General features: G+C 35.0%; 1 long non-coding RNA gene across 1 annotated transcript; it reads left to right on the top strand.

Moving 5' to 3' along the window:
• Positions 1 to 1,322: 1,322 nt before the first annotated feature.
• On the top strand, positions 1,323 to 10,355 carry LOC135289114 (uncharacterized). Its single transcript, XR_010351909.1, has 3 exons — positions 1,323 to 1,412; positions 4,593 to 4,675; positions 10,287 to 10,355. It is a non-coding gene; the product is annotated as an uncharacterized LOC135289114 (long non-coding RNA).
• Positions 10,356 to 25,054: the final 14,699 nt, after the last annotated feature.

The raw sequence follows: 25,054 nt of genomic DNA, 5'->3' as shown, positions 1-25,054 counted from the left end.
TGCTCACTTTCTCAAATACTGTAACGTACTGCATTCAGGTCAGGATCTCGAATGGATGAAAGTATTTTCTGAAATCCTTTAAGCATCTAAACTTTAGAGAAGGATGAATCTCAGGATATAAGCCTGTTCACATTTTCTACTGAATGCTTTTTTACTGCTCAGCTCAACATTCTGAGTCAACCAAACTACTTAAGAAGCTGAGGTACCCTATGTAGAAATAAAATCTCAAAAACTTATTTATTGTAATACTTTGCTCCTGGACATCAGCCATTATTGGATCTAGGCTTAGCTCACTTTTTTTTTTTCATTTTACTGTTAGTTTTTGCTAATAAAGCACTTGAGATGTCTGTCATGTGTTAATGATGAAATCAGCATTTTGATCATGTCAAAAAGGCCTTTTTAAGGCATAGGTCAAAATACAAACTTTGGATTGAAATGCTCTGACAGCATTGTGCAATATCAAACAGTGCTATCTGTCCCTTTTGTCTTTATTGCCTGAAAATCCAGTTGCTGCAGATGCTATTTTCCTCAAACAACCCTTTAGAGGAAGATGAATTCTACATTTTCCCTGCATGTTGGGGATCTTCATTCCATCAAGCACTCCTTTAAATTTACTGTTTATTTGACCTTGAAAATATGAATCCACGATTGGATGCATGGATTGACTGCATATTGCTTACAAGACTCTGAAAGCCAGAAAAATAAATTCCTCTTAACAGATCATCTTTCCATCTATCTCTTCTTCCATTTAGGTACTTCACATGATTGGAAGAATCTAATATGATTTATGAAGAAAAAAAGCCCTAGAACTAGTTTTGTGGGGAAAAAAATTAAGAACATAATTAATTTTTTATTTTTGTAATAACAGTCAGAAGCCAGATTCATGCTGTAAATCAACCTTAGTTGAAAGCAAACCCCAGGACTTCCAATTGTTCCAGCTGCTGGTTCCGTCAGATGTTTTTCTTCCTCCATTTACAATAAATTTTCCACTGAGTCTTATTAAATGTATGAAATCTCCTCACCAAGAAATTCACCTGCCTTCTTCTCTCCAGGACACAGTTTTCATTTGACAGCTCATCAATGAATGATAATTGCATATTGCATGGGGTGCCAGAAGGGGCAATTTAAGTCATTATTGTGTAGTAAATAGGCAAAATATATAGATCCTGTCTTCTGTACATTCTTAAATGCTTCTGTATTCACAAGTGATTCCAGTCCAGAATGCTGAAGATTCCTCCTTGATATGTACATATTTGTTTGCATATTTATATTATGATGCCCTGATGTCACTGCTTGGGTTCTGGAAACTGATTCCAGAGGGACACTTACAAGGCACAGGCAATGTCCGATTATTCCCCTGCTTCAGTATGGGGCTCCTCCTACAGAAGACAGCCTTCCATGAGCTTCTCCATGTGAGTGGTTTCCATAGGATGCAGTTGACAAATCAGTGGGCCCTTCCATGGGGGTCACAAGTCCTGCCAGGATCCTACTCAGGCACAGGGTCTTCTCTCTACAGAGCCCCAGGTCCTGCCAGGATCCTATTCCAGGGCAGGCTTCCCATGGGTTATAGACACCATCAAGCATCTACCTGCTCCAGAGGGGGTCCTCCACAGGATGTAGGTGGATCTTTGCTCCTCTGTGTATTTCTACGAGCTGCAGGGACACAGCTGCTTCACAGCTGCAGGGGAATCTCTGCTCTGGCTCCTGGAGCCCTCCTGCCTCTCCTCCTTCACAGACCCTGGTGTCTCTGCAGACCTGCTTCTCCCACATATTCTCACTCCTCTCTGTATTCACCAGAGGTTTTTACTCTTGCACAACAGGTTTTTCCCCTTCTTAAATAGATCATCCCAGAACTATTGCCACTGTTACTGATGGGTTTGGCCTTGGCCGGTGGTTTGTCCATCTTGGAGCCACTTGGCTTTGGTTCTGTTGGACAGGAAGGAAGTTTTTGGCAGCTTCTCACAGAAGCCACTCTTCCCCACTACCATAACTTTGCAACACAAACCCAATAATGGGATAATTTAATTAAATATATTTTTTTAATGTATGCATTTTTTACTTATTATGGGCTGGTAGTCCCCTTATTAAAACATGTATTTTAAACTAAGCAATCACTGTCTTAAAAGCCTACTTGATTCCATAATCTCAATAAAATACAAAGATAGATTTGGGGAAAGGAAAATCGTAGTCTTAATTGGAAAATGAAATAGTATCTCTGAGGTAAAACTACACAAAATTTTCCCCATATTTTTTGATAATAGTGGTAAAATATTCGGAAAATTCTCTCCTCTCAAAAATTTAGAGATAAAAAGTAAAGTATTTTCAAATAATTTCTTAAAGTTGTTTCAAAACACACTTAAAGCAACACAATAAAGATTTCATCACACAAATAGTATCTTGGAGCTTCTCTGTTATTTATTTTTCCCTCTATGATGGAAAATATATAGGAACTAAAATATATAGTACATTACTTCAACCTCCTGGTAGTAGAAATTTTTCTGAGGCTCATGTGCAAATTCTGAAGATAGAGTTATGTTATGCAAAGAGAATCTTAAGCTCCTTTAAGTTTTTATAATAAAATTAGAGCAAGGTTATTACTGAACCTGTGTTATGGAAGAAAAACAAGGTGCTTTGCTGCTGGAAATTCTTCAGTCAATCAGATTCGGGCCTGATTGTTCTGATTTCCCATTTCCCACACAATGTATGAGAAACTGAAAAGTATTCAGGAAGTATATTAGTATATTGGAAAAGTACTTTCAATTGGCTAGAAGCCTAGAATTCTACATCCTCTAGAGGTCAATCTTCCAGTTCATAATGAAAAATGCCTGGGAATAGTTTAAAGCTTCATACAATGCAATACTTTAAAAATGAGAAAACATTTCATAAGAAAAGGAAAACATTACAATTTTATGTTTTGCTAATGTTGCAGAAGATATTCAAATGCTAGTAAGATAAGGACATTAAATTATTCATTAACTGAATGGATGGATATGATTCTAAGACTGCAAAAATACAATTGCGTTATCATTTCATCTGTATTTAATATCCATATTTTAGTGAAAAAAGACCGACCATAAATGTAAAACTAAGGAAGATTAATGTGTAAGTACAGTGTGGATTTGAAAGGAGGACCAGAATTACTGCATGTCTCTGGTATTCTCTTTTTATGCATTACATGAAATCAATTCCCCCTAAAAAAATAAAAGACGCACAACCCTTTAATGACAGCAAAAGTGCAGATGAATTTTTCTTACAATAAAAATATGATCTGGAAAACACTTAGCCTCACAATAGCAACTCTGACAAAGTTAATGTCCCTGGCTGCTTTTCTTTGATTACATAATGAGCTTTAAGTGCAAATATGCAGAAACATAATAGTATTTTTAACATCTTCTGCCAGAAGAAATAGGAATTTATTTACTACTCAGTGCTCACAGGTAATTTCCCTTGTCTACAGACATCTTCAATGTCAGAGTAAGATACTGTATATGGAAAAGTGTGTTTGCTTGAGGGAATGTTGGAAACAGATCATCATGCAACCCCTTTATACTTTTATGTTTTGTCCTTCGTATGACATAGATGGAAAAAGAATTTTTTATGCCAGCAATAATATTCTTCCTTGTTAGGAAAAAAAATAGTATTTTTTCAACACAACAGCACATCTGTCTGAAGCAATTAACAAAATTTGAATGACTAAACTGTAGTGTCTCACAATGGTCACTCTGAACTGAGACCACTAGTGTGTTTTATTTGCACTTCTTTAGGGCCATATATAGCCATTTTTCAGCTTTTTTATCCATTCCAGAACATTTGGACAAGACCTAACCTTGAAGATGCAATCTGAGCCTGAATTTAAACAAAAATGATTGCATGTAAGATAGACTGCTCTATCTAACTCACTTATACAAAAAATATACTATTTAATATTCATTGTATAAAATTCATGCTGAGAGAAAATTATTTTCCTGCTATCTTGATGAGAAATGCAAATAGCAATGTATAATTTTTGTGATAAGCTTATATAAAGACCAGAATTTAAAAGATTTCATTTTGGTTATTCAGTACCAGAGCAAGAAGCTGCAACACGAAGCTATAAATCTATCATCTCTCATCATCATTAGATTTCAAATTATAGTCAAAAGAGAGATAAGATGGCTGCTAATGGTACAAATTTTTTAATAAGCAATGGTCAATTTTAATGTTTTAATGAGCTTTTTATATATTAAAAAACACTATCAGGTTGACTGGCAATATCATGCTGATTGGTGAAGATCCAGGCAGTGTCACAGAGTAGGACTGATATCCACATTAGCATGATCAGCAGTGTCACATACAGAGGAACTAATAAGGGGTATGTCTCACTGTGAGCACTTAGATAAGATTGTTCATAATTAGGTGAGATTCTATTTTCAATGGCATTTTCTCATTTAAAAAGAAGCATTTATTTTAAAATATTCTAAAAATTCTGACTTGTTTACTTTCATATACTTTAATGCCAAATAATCAGTAAGGGTCTTTTTTGTGATGAATGACCTATTTTTCCTTTCTGGATTTTTTTAAAATCTACATTAACATTTTCTATTTTCTTCCAGAGGAAAACCACTGATTGACACATCAAATAAGCTAATCAAAGAAGAAAATCTTGCCATGTTTAAGTAGCTTGGCTGATATACAAGTAAGTTAGAATTTCACTGCTACTCCTTCTGAGTAATTCCATCAGTAGGCAATTTCAGAAATGATTAAGAGAGGGGTCTTAAAATATTTGTCACAGAATAACAGGCTGAATCATTACTGTTCTTCTCAACTCTTCCCTCCAGTATTTTATCTCACTACAGTGCAGTCCCAAAGTTCATGCAAGTTTATAATCACATCTTAGCTCTAGGATTTGCTAGGACAAACTGCAGACAAATTCTGAGATGTTATACACAAGGCATGGCTCAATTTTTCCAAGGTCATATTCTAGCCAAGAGTGGAATCTCCAACAGAAAGCTGCATCTTTCAAAACCAAATAAAGTTTTTCATAAAATCTGTTCTGCAATACCTCTTAGAAATAGAAATTATTATATTTAAATAAAAACAGCACCATTTGAAAGAAAAAGAAATATTGCAAAGAAGGGCCCTAAAAAAATGAAGAAAGGAAAATAAAATAAAAATTATATCAGTGACAAAGAGAGGTTTTGTCTACACATTCTTTTTTTTTTTTTTTTCTCTAGGCAAACACAGTAACTGGCACTCAAATATTTACCGCAGGGCTATATCAGCACGTAAAAAAAAAACCCAAAAAACCAAAAAACCAGAAAAGTTTATTTTCTCTCTTTTATTAGACTATTTCAAGCCTCAAATAAACATTTTCCTAAATTAAATCTGGACATTCTTCTGCCAGGTCTAATCTAAGAAGATGACTCTAAATATTCTGGAATATTTTAATGAAGGGGAAATTGTCTACAGCAAAGCTCTGGAGACTTCTGAGAGAGAATTTCAGTCTTAGAAAGTGATAAGGATAATGAGAAAGTATGACAAAAAAGCCATATGAAATCAGATTTTAGAGAAATGTAAATCAGAATGTATTCTATTTTAGTATTGCCTTAAGGTTTATGTCTAGAATGTTCATGTTTAATATAAAATTGAAATATTAAACCACACAACAAAAATTATCAAACTTCCTTGTGTGAACAGTCAAAAGAAAAGAGTTCAGATTTTGGTGTAATCTGTTTTTTAACATGAATATTCTGTTTAAAAAGCAATCACATTGACTATCATCAACACATTATATTTTTATATTCTAAATTTTTGGTTTAGTTTCTTATCTAAGAAATACTTTTAATCGATCTAAGTTTATTAATGAATAGTAGAAACTGAATACAGGCTAAAATCAGATACAAGAGCCTTTCATCATTATAATAGTGCTTTATTTAGAAATCTATCTTTAGTACTGCTGTATCAAAGTCCTCAGGCAAAGCTGATGTGAAAATTTACTTGGGATGAACAGAATTTCCATCTAATGTCTGGAAATCAGCTAGAGAACATTATGATCAGGTCCCACATGTTAACTGAGAGTTGAAATGAAAAGCAAGTTGGTCCAGGCTAACCACCTGAAAAAAAACTGTCATAATTTTTCTGAGATGAGAGATGTTTGAAATTAAAGCTAAAAATACATCCATGCAATCAATTTACAAGGTGAAAAACACATTTGATATCTATAAGAGAAACCTGTTTTCTTCTTTAGGAATTAAAAATAAGTAACAAACTATTGTTTCCTGATGAAAACAAGATTAAAATATTTTTAAAAATTTAGAGGTTAATAAAGGAAAATTTATATATATATACATATGTATATATATATTTAAGTATCTACGTTTTGCAGTTGAGTTAGTGGAAGCATATAATAATTCTGTACAAACTTACTGAAATCCTACTTGTATATTTATATAAGAAATCTACTTCTTGTTGCAAATTGGAATTTATAAATTGCTAAATCATGCATGACAATATTACAGAATTGAAAATTTATAGAGATTATAAAAGTCAGTTCTGGTTTTCAACCTTGGTGCTTTCACCATAGAGAATGAAAGCCATAAAATTTGCTCACACAATGAAAAGAGAAATCCACTGAAATAAAGCTTCTGCTGGGAGGAGACACCCTCAAAAATATTCTTATTTTTCCAGCATTCCTCTCAGGTTTAAACCAGCATACCCAGTTCTGACTTGATTTTATCTGATAAAGTTATTATATTAAGGCTATTGTAATTGTTATCATTTTACAATCAGGATAAGACTGTTAGCCAATATTTCAAATGTGACATTTTAGAAAATACAGCAACATGTATGGGAAACAAATGCCAAGAATCATATGTCCAAGACTTAAGTAATTCATTTAATGCACTTAGTTTTATTTATTCAATATAGACTTGAAATTTATTTACAGACAGGAATTATATTTGGGTTTCTTTAGCAGATTAGTGCATATAAGAGAGGCTACTCCATTGGTGTTCTTGGTGGGCTGCACTTTTGAATCTTGTTTTGCAAATATCTCTGACTTGATGTCCATTGATTTGTGACTCCTTATGGATAAAATGAAACTGGAAGATGCACTGCAGGAATCCATCTTAATAGACTGTACATGCAAAAAGATATTTAAACTAAAACCAATCTGAATTTTAAAACTCTGAAATGCCTATATTATAAATTTAAGGAACAGCACTCAACTAATGTGAAAGAGAGACACAATTTCCAGTTCAAATTTGAATTATTTTTTCTTGAATTGTGAATTTTCCTATTCATTTTCTGTGGTTCACATCGTGCAAACTGATACATATTAACAGGTTTCTTTTCAGAGGAAACTAAACAAGAAGATACACTATAGAAATTAATTTATTGTGCTTCAACTCCTGGTAAATCAAACAGTTCCAACAGACACTGTGGATTTTGGATCCTCAACACCAACAGCTTCACTCTGCAGCTTTGCTCCTGTTTCTCTCCAATTTTTATTAAAAGGATGCAGTCAGAGTCAGAAATATCCCTTTCTTTCATTCTTATGAACCCGGTGTCACCTCAGCCCTCTATTATCACAGATTACAGAATCAATTAGGCTGAAAAAAACCTTTGAGATAAAGTCCAAGCTATGACCTAATACAACCACCAATGTCAACTAGACCATGGCACTAATACTGGATCCTGTCTTTTCTTGATGCCATCAGAATTACCTAAGGTTTTTAGCTTCTTACTAACACTGAATTCAAAAATTCAAGCTTAGAGATTACAGAGAGTAGCAAACAAAAATAAATGTGCACTGACACCACATAAACACACAATTTTGATTTTGGCATTAAGCCTAAGTGATCACCAACTTTTCCACAGCCAGAAATCTCCAGTCTTTCAATTACTTCTCCTTTTGAAAGCTTAATCAGCATATTTTTTGTTACTTACTTCTAGTCAAGTTTTAAAAAAAACAAAACCCAAACCCATAAAAAGATAATGCTTTCAGAATGCTAAAAATGTAAAAGTCAAGATGAAGTGGTATCTGAGTAAAGAGGTGACACCAGCCCCTTAAAGCTGGAAACACTATATGTACAACATTTCAGTTTACTTTTTGCAAATAAATATAAATAATAATTTTCAGCTTTATCAAGTGCCTTCTGCCTGCTTGAAGCCTTTATTTAGCATTTGCCAAAACTTTTTTCCCTCTAGGTTTTGTGCTTACAAGATGCTCTGTGGAATTATATGAGAATACTTTTTTCCCAGATGCCTGGTTTTTCACAGTGATACAAATGCAAAGTAATTTCTATCCTCATTGACTTTTAACATTGATAACACCTCCTTATTTTACACTCTTAGACAGCAGTTTTATTTTATAATTGTGTTCTTAACAATGAATTGGACAATTACCTCCTGAACAATTTGTATCATTTTAGTCCTAATTCACATTTCAGAAAAGCAAGGTCAAGCACTAACCCTCAAATAATGAAAAGAAACAGCTGAGGATGAAAGTCCATTTGAAAGCACAAACCTTAGGCTAACATATTTGTTTCCCCTCACAGGAAGTTTTATGGGTTTGAAAATTGCTGTGTAGCAGTGTCTAGTTGCTTGTAAATCCAAGCCTCAGAGACAAGGCATGTCAAAGAAAAGGAATTTCCAATATAGGGACAATAAGTAGATGTCAGGCTGTGCCTTTTTTTTTTCCCTCAAATATATTTCTAAAAGAAGATAAATCCTTTGAAGTTTAGGCTGATTTGAAAAATTAAGCTGTCAAAGTTCAAACTGCTACTTAATTTTGCAAACCTCACTGTTGCATAACCTCAAATACTTTGATCTTTTTTAGCTGCTTTACACTGGGACTTGGAAGATTCTACTTCTTTTTATATAACTAAAATGTCACATAAAAGTGCATGTTTAAAAATGCTTTTTTTCCAAACTGCATACATATAAAAATATGGTAAAGGTCTACATTTCCCGTTGTAACATTTTGGCCATTTTTCTAATGTGTGGGTGTTTGTGCTCTGAATTACACCCTTTTTAAGAGTTCTTCACGCTACCTAAGAAAACCACATTAAGGGCTGCTCTTTCAGACAAATTGATGCCCTGGCCATTATGGTCGTTATATGTCCCAATGCATATTTTCAGTTGGATGCTCTGTGCTTCATGCACTCAAATAGAATGTTCCTAATTGCATTGTGCCCCTCGTTATTAACTCTCTGCATAATTGTCTAATAGTGAAGGGAATATTTTGCCACTAAAGTGGCTGTGCATTACTGCTATGTTGTTGTGCACAATTAAACAGCTGTTGCATAAGGAATGTTGCAAAGGTGACTGCGTTTTATTATGCTCAGTGAATACATTTTGTTGTATGCATCCATGAGAAAGACAGCCATGAGACAAATTGTGCTCATCATGTATGTCTCCTAACCTTCACTCTGCCCACAAATCCATCTCCTTAGAGCTATGTCTAGTTTATGTGAACTTTCTAACAAGCCTGAAAAAAGTCTTTTGGAGAGGTATTCCTGTGCACGAAAACTTCCTCTCCATCCCTAGCCTTATGTGAGAAGAATACTAGATAGGAAAAATTCAGATGATTTTCAATCTACCTTCTGAAACTACACTAAAGCAAAACAAAAAACACATACAAAAAACAAACAAAAAAGCAAAAAGACTGCCATGCAACCAAACACAGAATGATGACATAAATCAAATTATATGTAGCTTATCCTGGTGGAAACATTTCTTCCCTTAGTGATTTTTTGTCAGAAAGAAACATTTCATATGACATGAAAAATCTAAACAAGTACAACAAATACACTTGGAAATTCAGTGGGGAATGAAAAACACACAGATTTTTGTAGAAGAAACAACCTCTGCTTCATCCAATAATGTACCAGTTCTCTTCTTAGTGATAAATTGTTATCGACCATTAGTTAAGATAATCACCCAAGACTATGCCAAAGAGAAAATTTAAATCAAGGATGATGAGACAAGTTTCTCTACTACCCGCTCTTCAGCAGGTGGCCTACTGTGCAGAATTAAAGTGAAAATAAATGCATGGTCAATGTAAATTGTTCTAGGCTGTTCCTATCACATGTGCAATACAAAAGTCTATTCACTGGTCATGATAAATACCTTCAACTGAGCTTCACAGACAGCTTTCTGTTTAAAAAAATATTCCTTTACATATAAAATATATCCATAGTCATTGAAATAGCTAGAATAATTCTACAGGTCAGTAAAATCACTTTGAAGATATAGTCTGTTCTTTAACAGAAGACAGAATGATAGTTAAATTTCCTTTTTCCTAGCTGAGGACTCTTACTTCACCTGGAGTTAGATAAAAGCATATATCAACATACATTCCAAAAATCTGGTAAGTAAATCCAATCTACAACAAATCATTGTGGCAACAAAGCTTACAGAAACTCATAAATATTATTTAGAGTCTTTAAGCCTTGTTGAATATAAGATTAAGAGTCCTGAGGCTTGGTTTGGCTGGCAAAGCCATCAGAATAGCATCTCAAATGAATTATTTTTCATCCGTCAACCTGTGTGGTGTTTCAAAAATTGATGTTTGCAAGTGAACAGACTAAAATAAAAAATCTAACTCTTCCCTATAAACCGTAGCATTTTTTCCCATCTATTAAATATTTTCCAAGTCATTCATTTCCTTTCTTTGCAAAACAAGCCATAGCTGGAATACATGATGGTGTAAGTGATGGGCTTGACAGGTAGTTGACTGGAGTAAGCCAATAATCAGCCCTTGTGCTGTATGTCACTGGAGGAAGATGAAAATTCTTGAGCTCTAGTACACTAAAAGTGAAAGACACTTACTGAATTATATATGCAAATGAGTAACATAATCAGCACAGCACTTGATTTAATTTCTTATTAAATTCTGCTTACTAAAGACTGTCCCCAAACCCTTACTTTTGATGTGTTGCATAATTTTGCATTGAAAATACTCACTGCTCTGTTAAGGGGCGATTTATCACTCAGAAGCACCATTCTGGGTTCTGAGAGACATACTGTGTGAAGGATTTTTAGGAGTGATGGGAGATGTGATTGGTGAAATGCACATACAACTCATCCTTCAAAATAAGACATTAGAAGTAGGCGTCCATTTTAAAAGAGTTTCTACGTTCAACAGCAGCAGCTCTTCTCAAGTTGTCTGTGCCAAGGACTGAAAGACTAGGTTACACTAATGAAATTCGCTGATGTTCAGGAACACAAAGAAGTGTTTGTCTGTCTTCCATGCTGTTAGAGGCATTTATGAGGTCTTTACACATAATGAGGCTAGCGTCCTGAACACCCAAGTGTGGCCAAGGTACAAGTACTCCTCCCATAAACCTTTGTCTCTCCAGTTAATGTTCTGTCTCATGAGAAGAATGCTAAGTAGTCTGAAAGACCCTTTGAAAAATTGGAGTATGCAATGCAAATGAAATAATGATAACACAACTACCACATTATTGAATATATCAGAAATATTTTATGGGCTCCTTATTTAGATCTCGTTCCATCAAAATATTTTCTTTTATGTGAAGAAGATTGTTGTCTGAATCATAATAAATTATGTTCATGTTTTCTACAAAATTTTTTTAAAACTGTATTTTTATTTTTTGATTTCAAAGGTTTGGGTTTTTTTTTTCCCAAAAGAAATGTACTTATTTTGTTATTAAACACATGCCTAAAGAAATATTGACAGATGGAAGGAGGTGCAAGTAAGAACGCTTTCATTAACACTGACATCTTCTCACTATTTTATTTACTAAGTTTCCAATTTCTTCATAAATCACATGTGGGCTTAGTAGTTCAAGAGCTGTCTTGTATATGAAAAAAGGCAAAATAAAATCAAAACCATACACATTAAGAGACTTAATGTCTCTTAATGTGTATGGTTTTGATTTTATTTTGTATGGTTTTGATTTCATTTTATTCAATGTTGTCATAAATTTGGCTGTTCAAATATTGGTTCAAATGAACTGCAACAAAATTCACAAGTAAAATTCCATTAAGTACAATACCTTGTTGTACTTTATGACATCACTTTAATCATTCCAAAACAAACCATGCAAATGCTCATCCACCTGTAAATACTGCTCAACTCAAGAATCTTAGGACAAAAGAGATCATTCAATTGAAAAGTCTCACTCATCCTCACAAATTGCCTGTTATGCAGAATTTATCTGTAATTTAATATAAGAGCTATTCAAAGGCTGATACAAAGCAGGGATATCTGTAGGGGGCAGATTAACCATAGGAAGAGGTAATTTATAGATTGCCTTTTCCATAAAGTTTCCATAAGTAAATGTGTGCTTATTGCAAATATAATAAAACCTAAATAAGCCAGTGGAAGCACCTACTGGATAAAAATTTAAACAGCTTGAACCCAGCTACAGATAAAAGGTTTTTCTCCCTAAAGATATGAGCCTTTTTACCTTTATAAATGCAGCCTTAGAGGAAAAAAAAAAACCCCACAAAACAAAAACAAAAAAAAAAAAAAAAAAAAAAAACCAAAAAAAACCCACAACAAAACAGAATGCACTTTAATTATTTTTGGCTACATTAACTGCATGTTTACATCTTTACCTTTTTTCATATGAGCAGTTTCTTTGAAATTTAAGAGCACTGTAGTTAAAATATATGTTTAAATCCAGTTTTTGAACCATTATTTTACAGGTCATTTGGGTGTAGATAAATGCAGAATCACTAAATCCAAAGGATCTACATCCCAGATGAAATCAAAATAGAGTGTGCATTATGCAGGAAATAATGAATTTATAGTGAATTAAAAAATGGCTAACAAAAATGAGAATTCAGAACTCTGAAGATGCCAGAGTCAGTAAATAATTTCTTTATGGTTGATGTTTTTCTATTTCCCTTGTTGTATGTAATACAATATGTTGATGTACTTTAACCTTCTCTTCAGTTTGCCAGTGGACTGTCTTTATTGTCCTTCTGTTATTTAATATTATCTAATCATATTTTCTAGATTTGTCAGAAAAGTGCATGTCCTGGCCTGCTGTATTACTTCTGAATTTCTTTACACTTAGAAACAACAGGACTTCGTAAACTAACCATAGAATGAATATCAGGCTATTTAAAATAACAATGAAGTTTTCTGGACAGAAAATTACAATGCTACTTTTTGACAACCAGTGTCAATTAGAGGAAATACCATCAAGTTATTTCTTGTTGAGGAGTGATTTCAAGGCAGAGTAGTAGAAAATGACTTGACATCAGTGGCAAATGAAAACTACCTCCCATGTCTGATAGAGTCCCTGGAACATAAAAGGTTAGCATCAATTCATAGAATTACAAGATGGTTTTGGTTGGAAAGGAACTTTAAAAATTGCCTTGTTTTAACCCCCCCTGTCAAGGACAAGGGACACCTATTATTTGCTCAAAGTTGCTCAAAGCCATCCAACCTGGCTTTGAACACGTTCAGAGATGGGACATCAACAACTTCTCTGGGCAACGTATTCCAATACTTCACTGCTGCCACAGTAAAGAATTTCCTTTTGATATCTCATAAAAATCTACCCTCTTTCAGCTTAAAGCCATTCCCATCACTTCATGCCCTTGTAAAAGGTCCTTCTCCACCTTTCTTGTAGGTGCCCTTCAGGTTCTGGAAGGCTGCTATAAGGTGTTCCAAAAGTCTTCTCTTCTGCAGGCTGAACAACCCCAGCTCTCTCAGCCTGTCTTCAAGGCAGAAGTACTCCATCCTTCTGATCTTCTTTCTGGGCTTATCTATACTGACTCCAATAGGTCCATGTCCTTCCTGTGATGGGGACCCCAGAGCTTGGTGCAACACTCCAGGTGGGATCTCAGCAGAGCACAGTAGACCAGAGGGGCAGAATCCCCTCGCTCACTCTGCTGGCCACAGTGCTTTTGGTGCAGCCAGGACACCACTGGCTGGGCCATGTTGAGCTTCTCATCAGCCAACACTTCCTTCTCCTCAGAGCTGCTCTCAATCCCTTCTCTGCCCAGCCTCTTTTGGTATTTGGGTTTTGCATCCAGGTGCAGGACCTCGAATTTGTTGAGGCTTGCACAGGCTTCCTTCTCAAGATTGTCAATGTCCCTAATGCTGTTGTTGCAATACAACATTAAAACATGTACTCATAGATGAATTATCCTTACAAATGGATTAGAAATTTTCTTGTGCTCTGCATACTGTAAAATTTAGTAGACATCAAATTAGAACAGGGACCAAAGCATGTATAGGTAGGCAAAACTGAATATTTTTGTTCTGCTTTCCACCCCATTCCTCATACAGACTTTTAGCAATTCTTAGGTCTGCAGCATGTTTGTGGCTTGTTTAGTCTGATATTTCAGGAAGAAGAGAAGAAGATACTTCAGAAATACAAAATTTCAGAAATACTAAATGGAGTAAAGCATAACTCTTGAAGACAGGAAGATTTCATAATGAATTGGATTGTTTATAATTATGTTTAGCAATAGGGAAATAGAAACCTGAGAGGTTTTTCTAAATCTGTGATATGCAGTGTAGCTTTTGACAAAAAGAAAAGCTTCTTAATTGATTTTTTGAGTCAAGGTAATAATTTAGCCTCTTCAGGCAGGTCTCACTTTTGAAGGATGACAAAAAAAAAAAAGTCAAATCCCTGGTGTGCCATATTTAGGAAAAAACCCTAAGCAATTGCAAAGAGACTTTCATTTCCAGATTTAAAATATAGTAACTTCAGAACCATTTATGTGTTTGCAGATAATTTAGAGCAACTATTAAGCTTCTGTAACTCATCAGGGACTTATGTTAAGGTTGCTTCATTGAAATTGTTATTATGAAGCACTCAACAACAACATTTTACTTGTGCCTGCTGCTCTTCTGATTATTGCCATTCTCTCCCTGAACTAAAGAGCCACAAACAACCCTTGAGGAGCTCATGCTTTTCTTGACAGCATAGGGTTTAGGTTGTGCTGCCTGTCCATTTCTCCATTTCCACAGCTTGCTCTGAAAACCACTAAATAAATTATACTAAGGGAAAAGAAACACCTCAAGTGTTATGTACCCTTTTCTGAGTCCTATGAACCAGGAACAGCATGTCAGACACTCATTCTTTCATCAATTCAATCATTCTTTCATCTTAACAGCCACCTAGACATCTCTGCTGCACTATGCTCTAGTCTAGTCAAGAGCAGTATTTACTGCACTAACCCCATCATGATATACCCCATGCATCATGAAAGAAAGTAACATTTCACTACATAATGCCAAAAAAGAAAAAAAAATAAAAGTAATGATAATAAAACAGCCAAAACAGCCCTTTATAGTATTGCCTAGTTTACATTCAGGAAACTGAAAATTCTTAACTATTTCCTAAATTCCTAAATTATTCTACTACTAAAATTCATATTTTAATTACAACCTATTAAAATAAGAGTACATAATACCATTTGTGCATTGGTTATACTGTCTAATTTACCAAATCTCTTTCTTAGGACAGTCTAATCCTGTCATCTTGATCAAACATCAGAGTAATAAGCAATAGGTCTTTGTGTAGGGAAAGTAATATAAGCTTTGTTGCTCAGCATCCTGAAAAAATTGCATTGTTTCTAGGAGTTTGAATGGTGGATTCCCATTATTGAAGTCATTAATCATACATACACATTAATGAGGTGGACAAGATGCTTAGAATTTGGATGACTTTCTCAGAAATTTACAGGTTGTGGGCGTTTTTAAGCCTAAATCCATAATATCAATGTCCGTAAGGAAAGTTCTGGATATTACGTCAAAAATATTGCACCTGGTCATGTGCTTTGGGATGCATACCCTTAAAGGCTAAAGGCTCCTGGAAAAACATAAGACTTGAGAGTGGCTGCAAATCCTGATTAGAGGACTTTCTTTTATCTCCGTGTCTGATCACCACAGTGTAAGGAGAGGCTATTATTGATGGTTGCTCTCTATGTTCCTTATACTTGAGGCTTAACTTAAAAATATCTTTGCTTTCTTCTTCAGTTTGGCCAAGCCCATTCAGATCTTATCTCAGTGCTTCTCTAGATCATTCAGCTGTTCTTAAAAAGCACATTAATGACATGAATACTTTTCTAGGAGATCAAACTTGGGTTTTTTGCTCGCCCTTGTCTCTTTCATGTAGCTGCTTTCTTTGAATTGGTCTCATTCACTCATCCTCATCACATGTAAAAATTGTAGTTTTGTGTCATTCTCTTTCCTGACATATACTAGAGAAGTGGCTTTTATTGCATGTTCTCATGGGAGTAATGTAATAAAAAATCCACTTTGGGGCTAACCTATTTGAATTGGTCCTTAGAGCCTCTAGCTATATTCCTGCCATTTGTATCTATAGACTTTCCATCCTTACCTTCTAAATGAAATTGAAAATATAACTTGTTTAATTTAGCTGAAGGCAAATTTTATGCTGCAAAACTATTGACCTGAGAATTTAAATTTAAACCCTCTCATCAGAGAATAAGTACAAGAATTTTAGCAAAATCCTGCCTACAGATTTAGCACGTGATAAATGGAGCAGAGTGTTCCAATCACTTTTTACTTTATGTGGATAATAATTCTCTGTGATCAATTTCCCCTCATTTATCTGTCTCCCTAATATGTGCACCCTGACTACTCTTTTTCTTGCATCTTTTGCTTAGATACTTCATCTTCTCTAAGGCACTTGGTTTCAGCACTATTAAAATTTATGGACTAGAGAAAATTATTTCAGATTACACCCTTTCCTCAGTTTGCCACAATGATGTGCATGAATACACATTCAAATTATTTATACTAAAAGGTTTCCTAAAATATCAGATTACGTTCCCTATTCTGAAGCATTCTCTCCCATTAATTTTTAAGGGAGGTTTTTCTTGAAGATGTGACTATGATGTAGAGTTTGTTTCACTGCAGTCAAATTTACAATATAAAAAAGAAAACAATTCATTATGGTAACATAACTAAGGTGAAAAGGAAGGGAAAAAAGTCAGCAGGTATAGATTTACTAAACTGAAGTACTATAACATTCATTATTAAGGATGAAGGAGAAACCTAAGTATGTATCTAAAATGATCATTAATAACATTTTATAATTCTAATAAAAATGTAGGTCTCTAAAAGCTTACCCATCCAGTATCTGGTGTATTCTAAATTACAAATATTTTTACATACTTGAGAGCTGGAGAGCACTTTGCTTACCATTATGGTCAGAAAAGTTAAAGAAATATCAGGAATTTGTCTTTTCTCTCACCCAAGAACAGCAAACCATCTAGAGTAGGACACTTATATGAACAAGGGAATTAGGTGTATAACTAAGAAACTTGTTTTCTTCTACTATGTTCTCACACTGACCTTCAAGGCAAGTGTGGCTCATACCACAAGAGAATCATCAGCTAATTTTATGAGGCTACACCCCATTCCACCCTATTCCATTGTCGAGCCATTAACCAAGAATACTCAATAAAACTGAAAGACATTTTCAGAATATATTATCTCCTCATTTGGTAATACAAAAATGCTGTGGTTTCTCTTTTTCTGGCTATACTTTAGCTGTACCCTAAACTGTTTTTAAGAGGATTCTTTCTTGGGAACTCTAAGCACAAAGCTCCTTACAAAATTAGTTTTGCAAAGTCACCAAGGTCATGCTGGCGCATTAACTGGTGGCTTTATGGGCGGGTTTATTTCTACCCCTGCTAGGACTACAAAAAATGCCCATAATTAGCGCTGCAAAGCAAGAAAATGTACATGCCTTAATAAAGAACACATTTACCCACTTGTCCCAGGCCAGTTACAAAAAACTCAATTTGCCATTTGGCTTCAGATTTTGATATTCAAGCACAGCTTCATTACATTAATTCCTAATACATTAAATCTCACTGTATATGTAAAGACTCTACCAAAAAATAAAAGTAACATTGTTAGAAGGCTACAGAAACAAACAAAAACACCATTAAGAGAGCAGGATGTTCATGAGAAAACTCTAGTCCAAGTAGAAAATAGGTTCATTTTATTAAAATAAATTATTCTAATTGCTTATTTTAAAAATAACCAATGAGATACAGTGGTACCAAAAGATACAATAGGATTCATCAGAATCTTCTCTGTAGACCAAGATGTTCATTGCAAGTGCTATGTCCTTACATCACAGGAAGAGAAAGACAAGTTTGTGTTTGTGAAACAACCAGCTGGACATGAACAACAGGCTGGATTTTGCTTCAAATGTTTGGTTTTTTTAATTAATAGCTGAGTTACTCATGATATGGGAATTACCTGAAATTACCATTGACATTTAATAAATTCACTATGTGATCAGTGTTCACTACATGTTTAACAGCAGCACTTTTTTATAGGTTTTAGAAGAGTTTTAAAACATTATAACTTTGTTGAGAGCTCTTTCAAATTCTCTTTCTCAATTTTCTTTCTATTTTATCATTTCTTCTAACACCTGGTCAATTTTTAAGTAGTTTTTTTATAACTAAATATAGTGGATAGTCATTCTGACTAGATGTTCAGAGAATCAGGTCAAATTTGCCGTCTTCATTTCACCTTGAACTACATTAGCTTACTTGACGAACAGGATACATGATGTGTTTTAATTTTCACAGGTAAGAATACAAAGCTACACCAAAATATAATTTGTCTTTGACATAACTTCTTTGGTTTTCTCTTTATGTGTGGGTACGTTTTGGTTTGCTTGTTGCTTGTTTTAACCTTCTTGTGTTGGACAGTGTGGCTGCCCAAAGACAAGTTTTTTTCAGTTCAATTGCAGCGAGCTTCCAGTGATTCAGAAATGTGAGTATACTCTGTGTTAATGGTTAGTTCTCAGTCTTGTTCTTCATATTGCTTCCTGCTACAAAAGATGCTTTATGACAGATTAAGGGAACCTTTTTCCTCTTTGTGTACGTTGAAGCTTTTTAGCTTCATTTTTGAAGATGCAGCTGTTTCCTTCATCTTGGACACTTTTGTCAGATGCTTTCATACATTTTATTAAGTCAACCTTCAAATTACCTTTCCCTTCAAAGTTTTGAAACTTTCATAGAGAAGGCAGCCCACTTTTGAAATTTTCCATAGAGGACAAAAAGCAGGAGCAAAATCATAAAAAATATTGTCATTGGGAAGCTCAAAGGAAGTCATTATTCAATGACATCAAGGAAATGCTGCATTTGTTTCAGAAGATAGATGATGATCAGACTTCAAAAGGTTTTCTGAAGATAAAACCCTCTAACTCTTCAAAAGATAGATTTTAAAATGCAGGCTTCTATAATATGAGGTGATTCAAAAATGAACATCCTCAGATTTTAAAAACTTTTATTATCTGAACTATTCCTAAATTAGTTCCTAGTGCAATTCCAATGGACATGGATTAGATAGAGTGTATCTTTTCCAGAAAAAACTTACAAGTGTTTTTAACACTTTTTTAGTCCATTAACATCTATGTGACTCTGTGATACTGTTTCATTCAGTATTCCAACTCAAGATTGTTGTGCATCACAAATATTAGCAGAGGCGTGTCTAATAACAGTTTGTTATCATCAGTGTTTCATCATCAAGCTATTTGAATTCCTACAATAAAGATACCAAATTATCTTTACAACATTTATTTTATTTAAAACATGATATTATATTTTGCTCCTTAATTTTTCATTAACTTAATTTATCTCAGCCATTTCATATCTTCATGCGTCAATACTGATGGTGCAGCAGAGATAATTCCCTTCCACACTTTCAAAATTTCAGCAAAATATCTGTATATTTTGTAGTCACACTCTTCTATTTGAATCCAGGAATACTTAAAACAAGGAAGTCTGAATAGAAAAAAACAAGAGAGCAAAAGGGTGAAAAACTGAAAGAATAAGTGAAAGAAGAATAAGGAAGCTATGATAACCTTCATAACATAGTCAAAGGCTCCTTTACATCTGAGTCTAAGTTTTTGACATCTCTAAAAAAATCTAGAAGTCAAATCTGGTTCTAAACAGTTCTCAACTTCTAAAGTTTAAGGGATCTAGAAGCTTAGCTCTGAAGTGCGTGGTCCCTACACACAACTCTAAATCTGGCACTCCAGATTTCTATTTGCTGTCAACCTTCACAGGATTTATGTTACAATCCTTTCAAGAGCAATGAGGGATTCAAACAATAAAATAGAAAGCTGCAATAAAAGCAGCCATCTTGAACCAGTGTATCATTATAACACAAATGAAGGTGCTTGAAAGATTTCTCTGCCTTTTTTTTTTTTTTTTCCCCAAGCAGGATAGTTTTAATGAAATTATATTCCAATTTTCAAATGAAAAGTGAAACTAACTGAATTTTAGGGAAAACAGTGTCTCAGTATTGGTGCTACTTTTCTTTTTTTTTTCAATTACACATTAGCTGACCCAAATTTCGTAGGAATGACAGTTGTCCTTTTATCCCTGCCTTTGATTCTATGGATTGGCCAGCTCTTCATCCCAAGTAGTATCAAAATTTCCTGGTTAAATTTCTACAATCTACTATTACAATGTGGCATTTGGAAATAGAGAAATGTGATGTGGTGGAATTATTTTGCAAAGTTTTAGGACTTTTTCAGTCGGCTTTCTGCAATCTGAAATAGTTCAGCAATTACCATGATGTAAAAAAAAGTCACAACAAAAAAAAAGAGGATGCACCAAATAATTTGCTCCATTCTCTGTAAAGCACACCACAAATAAAGATAAGATTCACAGAAACTCAAGACTTAATCATCATAAGTATTTTATTCATCTAAATTAGCCTGAAGGCACATACATATTTACATGTTTTAAACTTCATACCAATTATAATACTCATAGTCCTCAGGATTCATTAAATAATTCTACATATATATTACACATATTATTTACACATAATAGCTAAGAAATATTTGACATTCCTTCTTTGATATATCAGTTCTCATTTAAAAAAATTGAAAGGCGCTTTTTCTCCAGAAAAACAAAAATCCAAACCAACAGTGTAATGTCAAAATATATTTTTCTGCTTCCCAGCTTCCTAGTTGAAGAGCTGTTTAAAACAAAGCTGAAAAAATATTTATATTCTTGCAAGAGTAAATAGACAGCTAGACTTCCTGCCAAGTGAAGGGAATATAAGTGTATTTAATGATTGTCTACATTTGCAGGAGCCTCCATCATCTTGTGCAAGCGCCACACAAGCATAATTTTACAAACAGATGAAAAACTAAAGCTAGGCCACCATTAAAGCTGATCCCATCAAAGCTAGGAAACAGAGCATGACTTTTTGCTGAGTTTCGATTTGCAATGAAGGAATCTGTTCAGGTATCTATCTGACTGATTCCTTGTTGCTTGAACTCTAAAATCAAGAGCAGTGCATCTTCCTCATAAATTTCCTCTTTCTGCAGAAAAAAAAAAAAAAAAATTTTTAAGTTAGGTAGTAAAACTAGAGGTACTGTAGAAGGCAAGAGCAGAGATTTCTTCAGGCAGGGTATCTCTATCCAAAGTTAAAGACACATAATCGGCCTAGGTATTTCAGTATTAAAAGAACAGAGGAAATAAAGGTGTTATATTGCTCTCTCCATGGTATACTCTAACATATAAATGCATAAAAAATAGTATATGTCTTTCCTTATTAAAGTTTAAATTAATCTTTCAGTGAAAAAATGAAATATCACTCATCAAATATGTTTCCTGGTGTATTACTGTGGCTGCATTCTTTATGCATCTCTTCTCCTTTATTGGATGTATTTCTCTTCAGACTCTACTTCTCTTGTACAGACAGACTTCCCTGGACCAGAGCAGACATGCAATATAAAAGATGTTACCTGGCATCCCCTTCACCAGTTCATAGTCATAGCATTTCCACTGCATCTTTACTTTTCTCCCACAGGTTTTCCTCTAAATCATGCTGGGTTTATTCATTCCATCTCATTTATTCTTATACTATTTTACAACAGTGTTTGGGTTGTTCTATCTGCTTAGGAAGCCCTAGAGGAAAGAGAACAAAATAGCTCAATTTTACTGTAATTCTTGCACATCAAAAATAAAAGAAGTCTTTATTTAGCTTTATCAGAGAGAAGAAGTGTTTTCTCCAATGTCTAGCAATTGGAAATCATTCAATTTTGAGGAAATTTGATTTCTCTCTACATTTTACTTAATTTACAACAAAAACTTTCACAAGACTATTTCTATGTAATGACAGGTAGCTGCAGCAAGAGAATAAAGTAATTAATTGGTGGTGAGCTGCTTCTGAAAAGCAAAAAAAATTATCAAAAATTTCACCAATCCCTAATGCTTCTGAGGACAAAATGTAGACTTGAATAATTCTTATCTCCTAGTGTGACAATACAATTGAGACAGGCATCCTATGGATGATGCACTTCCCTTTTACTAATCTTCAACTAGTTTCAAAGAATGTTGCTAATATTCAGGCTCATATACTCTTATTTCTGTACTACTTGATAAAGCCCTAATTAAGAGCCCTTTCCCAGTTTTGTTGTATGCCTCTGAAGGTCCTGCTGCTTGCTTCTCTGTTAAACCTTCACTGAGTTTCACTAAATAGTGAATTTAAATTTCTGGTGTACTTTGGCACACAGCACAGAATGTCCTCAGTGACCTTTCATTTTCCTGACAACTACAAGAGCCAACAAAATTCCAACAAGAAGCAAAGAGCAGTACAGAAGTTAGCTTTCTTGACAAAAACACAATGAATAAGGCCAGAAAAGTAAAAGGTAAAATGCTGGCATTGACTTTCCAGGAGTCAATTTGTAAATTTGTCAATTTGTAAAAACAGAAATTTCAGGTTTGCTCCAAGGGGGAGGAGGTGAGATTTTAGGTGTGTGGTGGCGAAACCTCTGATGTTTATAAGACAGAGTGACACAAGCCAGGCTTAGATACAGATAAGAAGCAGATCCTGAGGAGACAGGATAGTGCTTTTAATCATGCCAAATGTCCTCCCTTACACCCCACCCCCTGGGAAGGTCACATTCACACCGGACATCAGGACATTCATGTTCACACGTAGGATTAACAATAAAACCCAAAAAAGGTCTCATACCTGCTTTGCATTGCAATCCAATTGTTCTAAAATAAAACCTACATATATAAATTAATTTATTTATTCATTTAGAAACACTGAAATATTTATAAACACTGAAACAACTTCTGTGTTGTTTCACTTTCATCCGCCCCAAAGGATATATTTACAAGAACCTGAATTACCTTTGTCTTCTAGGGTGGACCATGGCAAACAGACACCCACTCACTTATTATATTAAAATGTTCTCAGCCAGCCTAATAGAGACATGGCATGTGCATGCTTTTCCCATAACATTTTGTACATTTCTTTTCATATGTGACACAGCAAGAATGTCAAAAATCCTTCAAGGTCTATCTTTGTTGTAGCTACTGGGTCTGAGACTAGATTGCCCCCACCTTCCACCCACTTCATCCCCTCCAAGAGCCTGGCAGCTGGACACTCCCAGTTCTCCCAGCAGCCAAAAAGCACCCCTTTGCCCACTTGGCAGAAAGCTCCTGAAAAGCCTGCTCAATATTCAACATCCAAGAGCAAAGCAGTGCACTCAGTTTCAACATGAGCAAGTGCAGCCACTGTAAGACAAGCTCTACTGCAGGGACCTCACAGACATGGTGTTTGGCAGTGACAAATCTGTTGAGATCACAAGTGGTCTATATGTAAGGGCTTTTTGTATTAGCTCTGCTATGAATTTACTTCTTTTTTCTTCACTTTTGCAGGATGGTTGTTAATAGTAAAAGCCACTTTCTGTAGACAATACCATTTTTTCTGAATTTGTTTACTATGAGCAAAAAAAACCCAGAATAAATCAAGCCAATATTATTACAGGCTGTGCATTCTTTTCAACAAGAATGTGTCTCAATGGAATTAGGGGATAAAGATTCATGTGGCAGCAAAGATGCAAGGGTTTTTTATGTGCAATTCACTGCCTGTGAATTGTCCCGCAGAAATTAAGGTTTCTCTCTTTCTGACAACAGTCATTCATGCAAGTTGTGTACCTACATCTCACTGTTGGAGTCTCATCCCTGCTGAATATCTTTTACCAGGGGATCGAGGATACCTGCAGTAAGTTTGCAAACTGCGAGGGAGTGTTGATCTTCTTGGAGGGTAGGAAGGCTCAAAAGAGGGATCTGGACAACCTGGATCAATGGGCTGAGGTGAATTGCATGTGTTTCAACAAGGCAAAGTGCCTGGTTCTTGGGTCATAACAACGTCATGCAGTACAACAGGCTGGGAACAGAGTAGCTGGAAAGCTGCCCAGCAGAAAAGGATCTGGGATGTTGGTTGGCAGGGCTGAACATGAGCCAGCAGTGGGCCCAGGAAGCCCAAGCATCCTGGATTCTTTCAGCAATAGTATGGTCAGAACAAGGATTGTCCCTCTGTACTCAGCACTGGTGAGGCCATACCTCAAATCCTGTGTTCAGTTTTTTGTGCTTCACTTTAAGAAAGACATTGAGGTGCTGGAGCATGTCCAGAGGGCAATGAAGCTGGTGGGGGATCAGGAGAACAAGTTGGATAAGGAGAAGCTGAAAAAGCTGGGGTTGATTAGCTTGGAGTAAAGGAGGTTCAGGGTGAGACTTCTCACTTTCTACAGTTACCTAAAGGAGATTGTAATGAGGTGGGGGTTTGTCTCTTCTCCGAAATAATAGGTGATATGATAAGAGGAAATGCCTTCAAGTTGCACTGGGAAGGTTTTAGGAAAGATTTCTATGCCTAAAAGGTAGTCAGACATTGGAACCAACTGCCCAGGGAAGTGGTTGAAACAAAGGTATTCAAAACACGCAGATGTGACACTTAGGGACTTGGTTTTAGTGATGGACTTGACAGTGTTAACAGTTGGAGTTGACGATCTCAATAGGTCTTTTCCAATTTTAACGATTCTATGATTCAATGAAAAACACCTGCAGAATGTTCCTCTAGGCTCCTTCCTGCCCTCTTCCCTACAGAGACTTCCTTTTATCACTCCCAGTGCTGTCAAGCTTCTGTGGAAATAATCGTGTTTGACAGTTCTGGGGTTAAGAATAATGTCCTGTCGTCTCACGTCCCAGCAGACATGAACTGAGCAATTTATCATAGTCCACACAGCAGGGTTATACTATCTCATATTAAATGCAA

The sequence above is a fragment of the Passer domesticus genome, chromosome 1 (genome assembly GCF_036417665.1).
Source record: "Passer domesticus isolate bPasDom1 chromosome 1, bPasDom1.hap1, whole genome shotgun sequence".
NCBI lineage: Eukaryota > Metazoa > Chordata > Aves > Passeriformes > Passeridae > Passer > Passer domesticus.
This window is presented reverse-complemented; position numbering and strand designations above follow the sequence as displayed.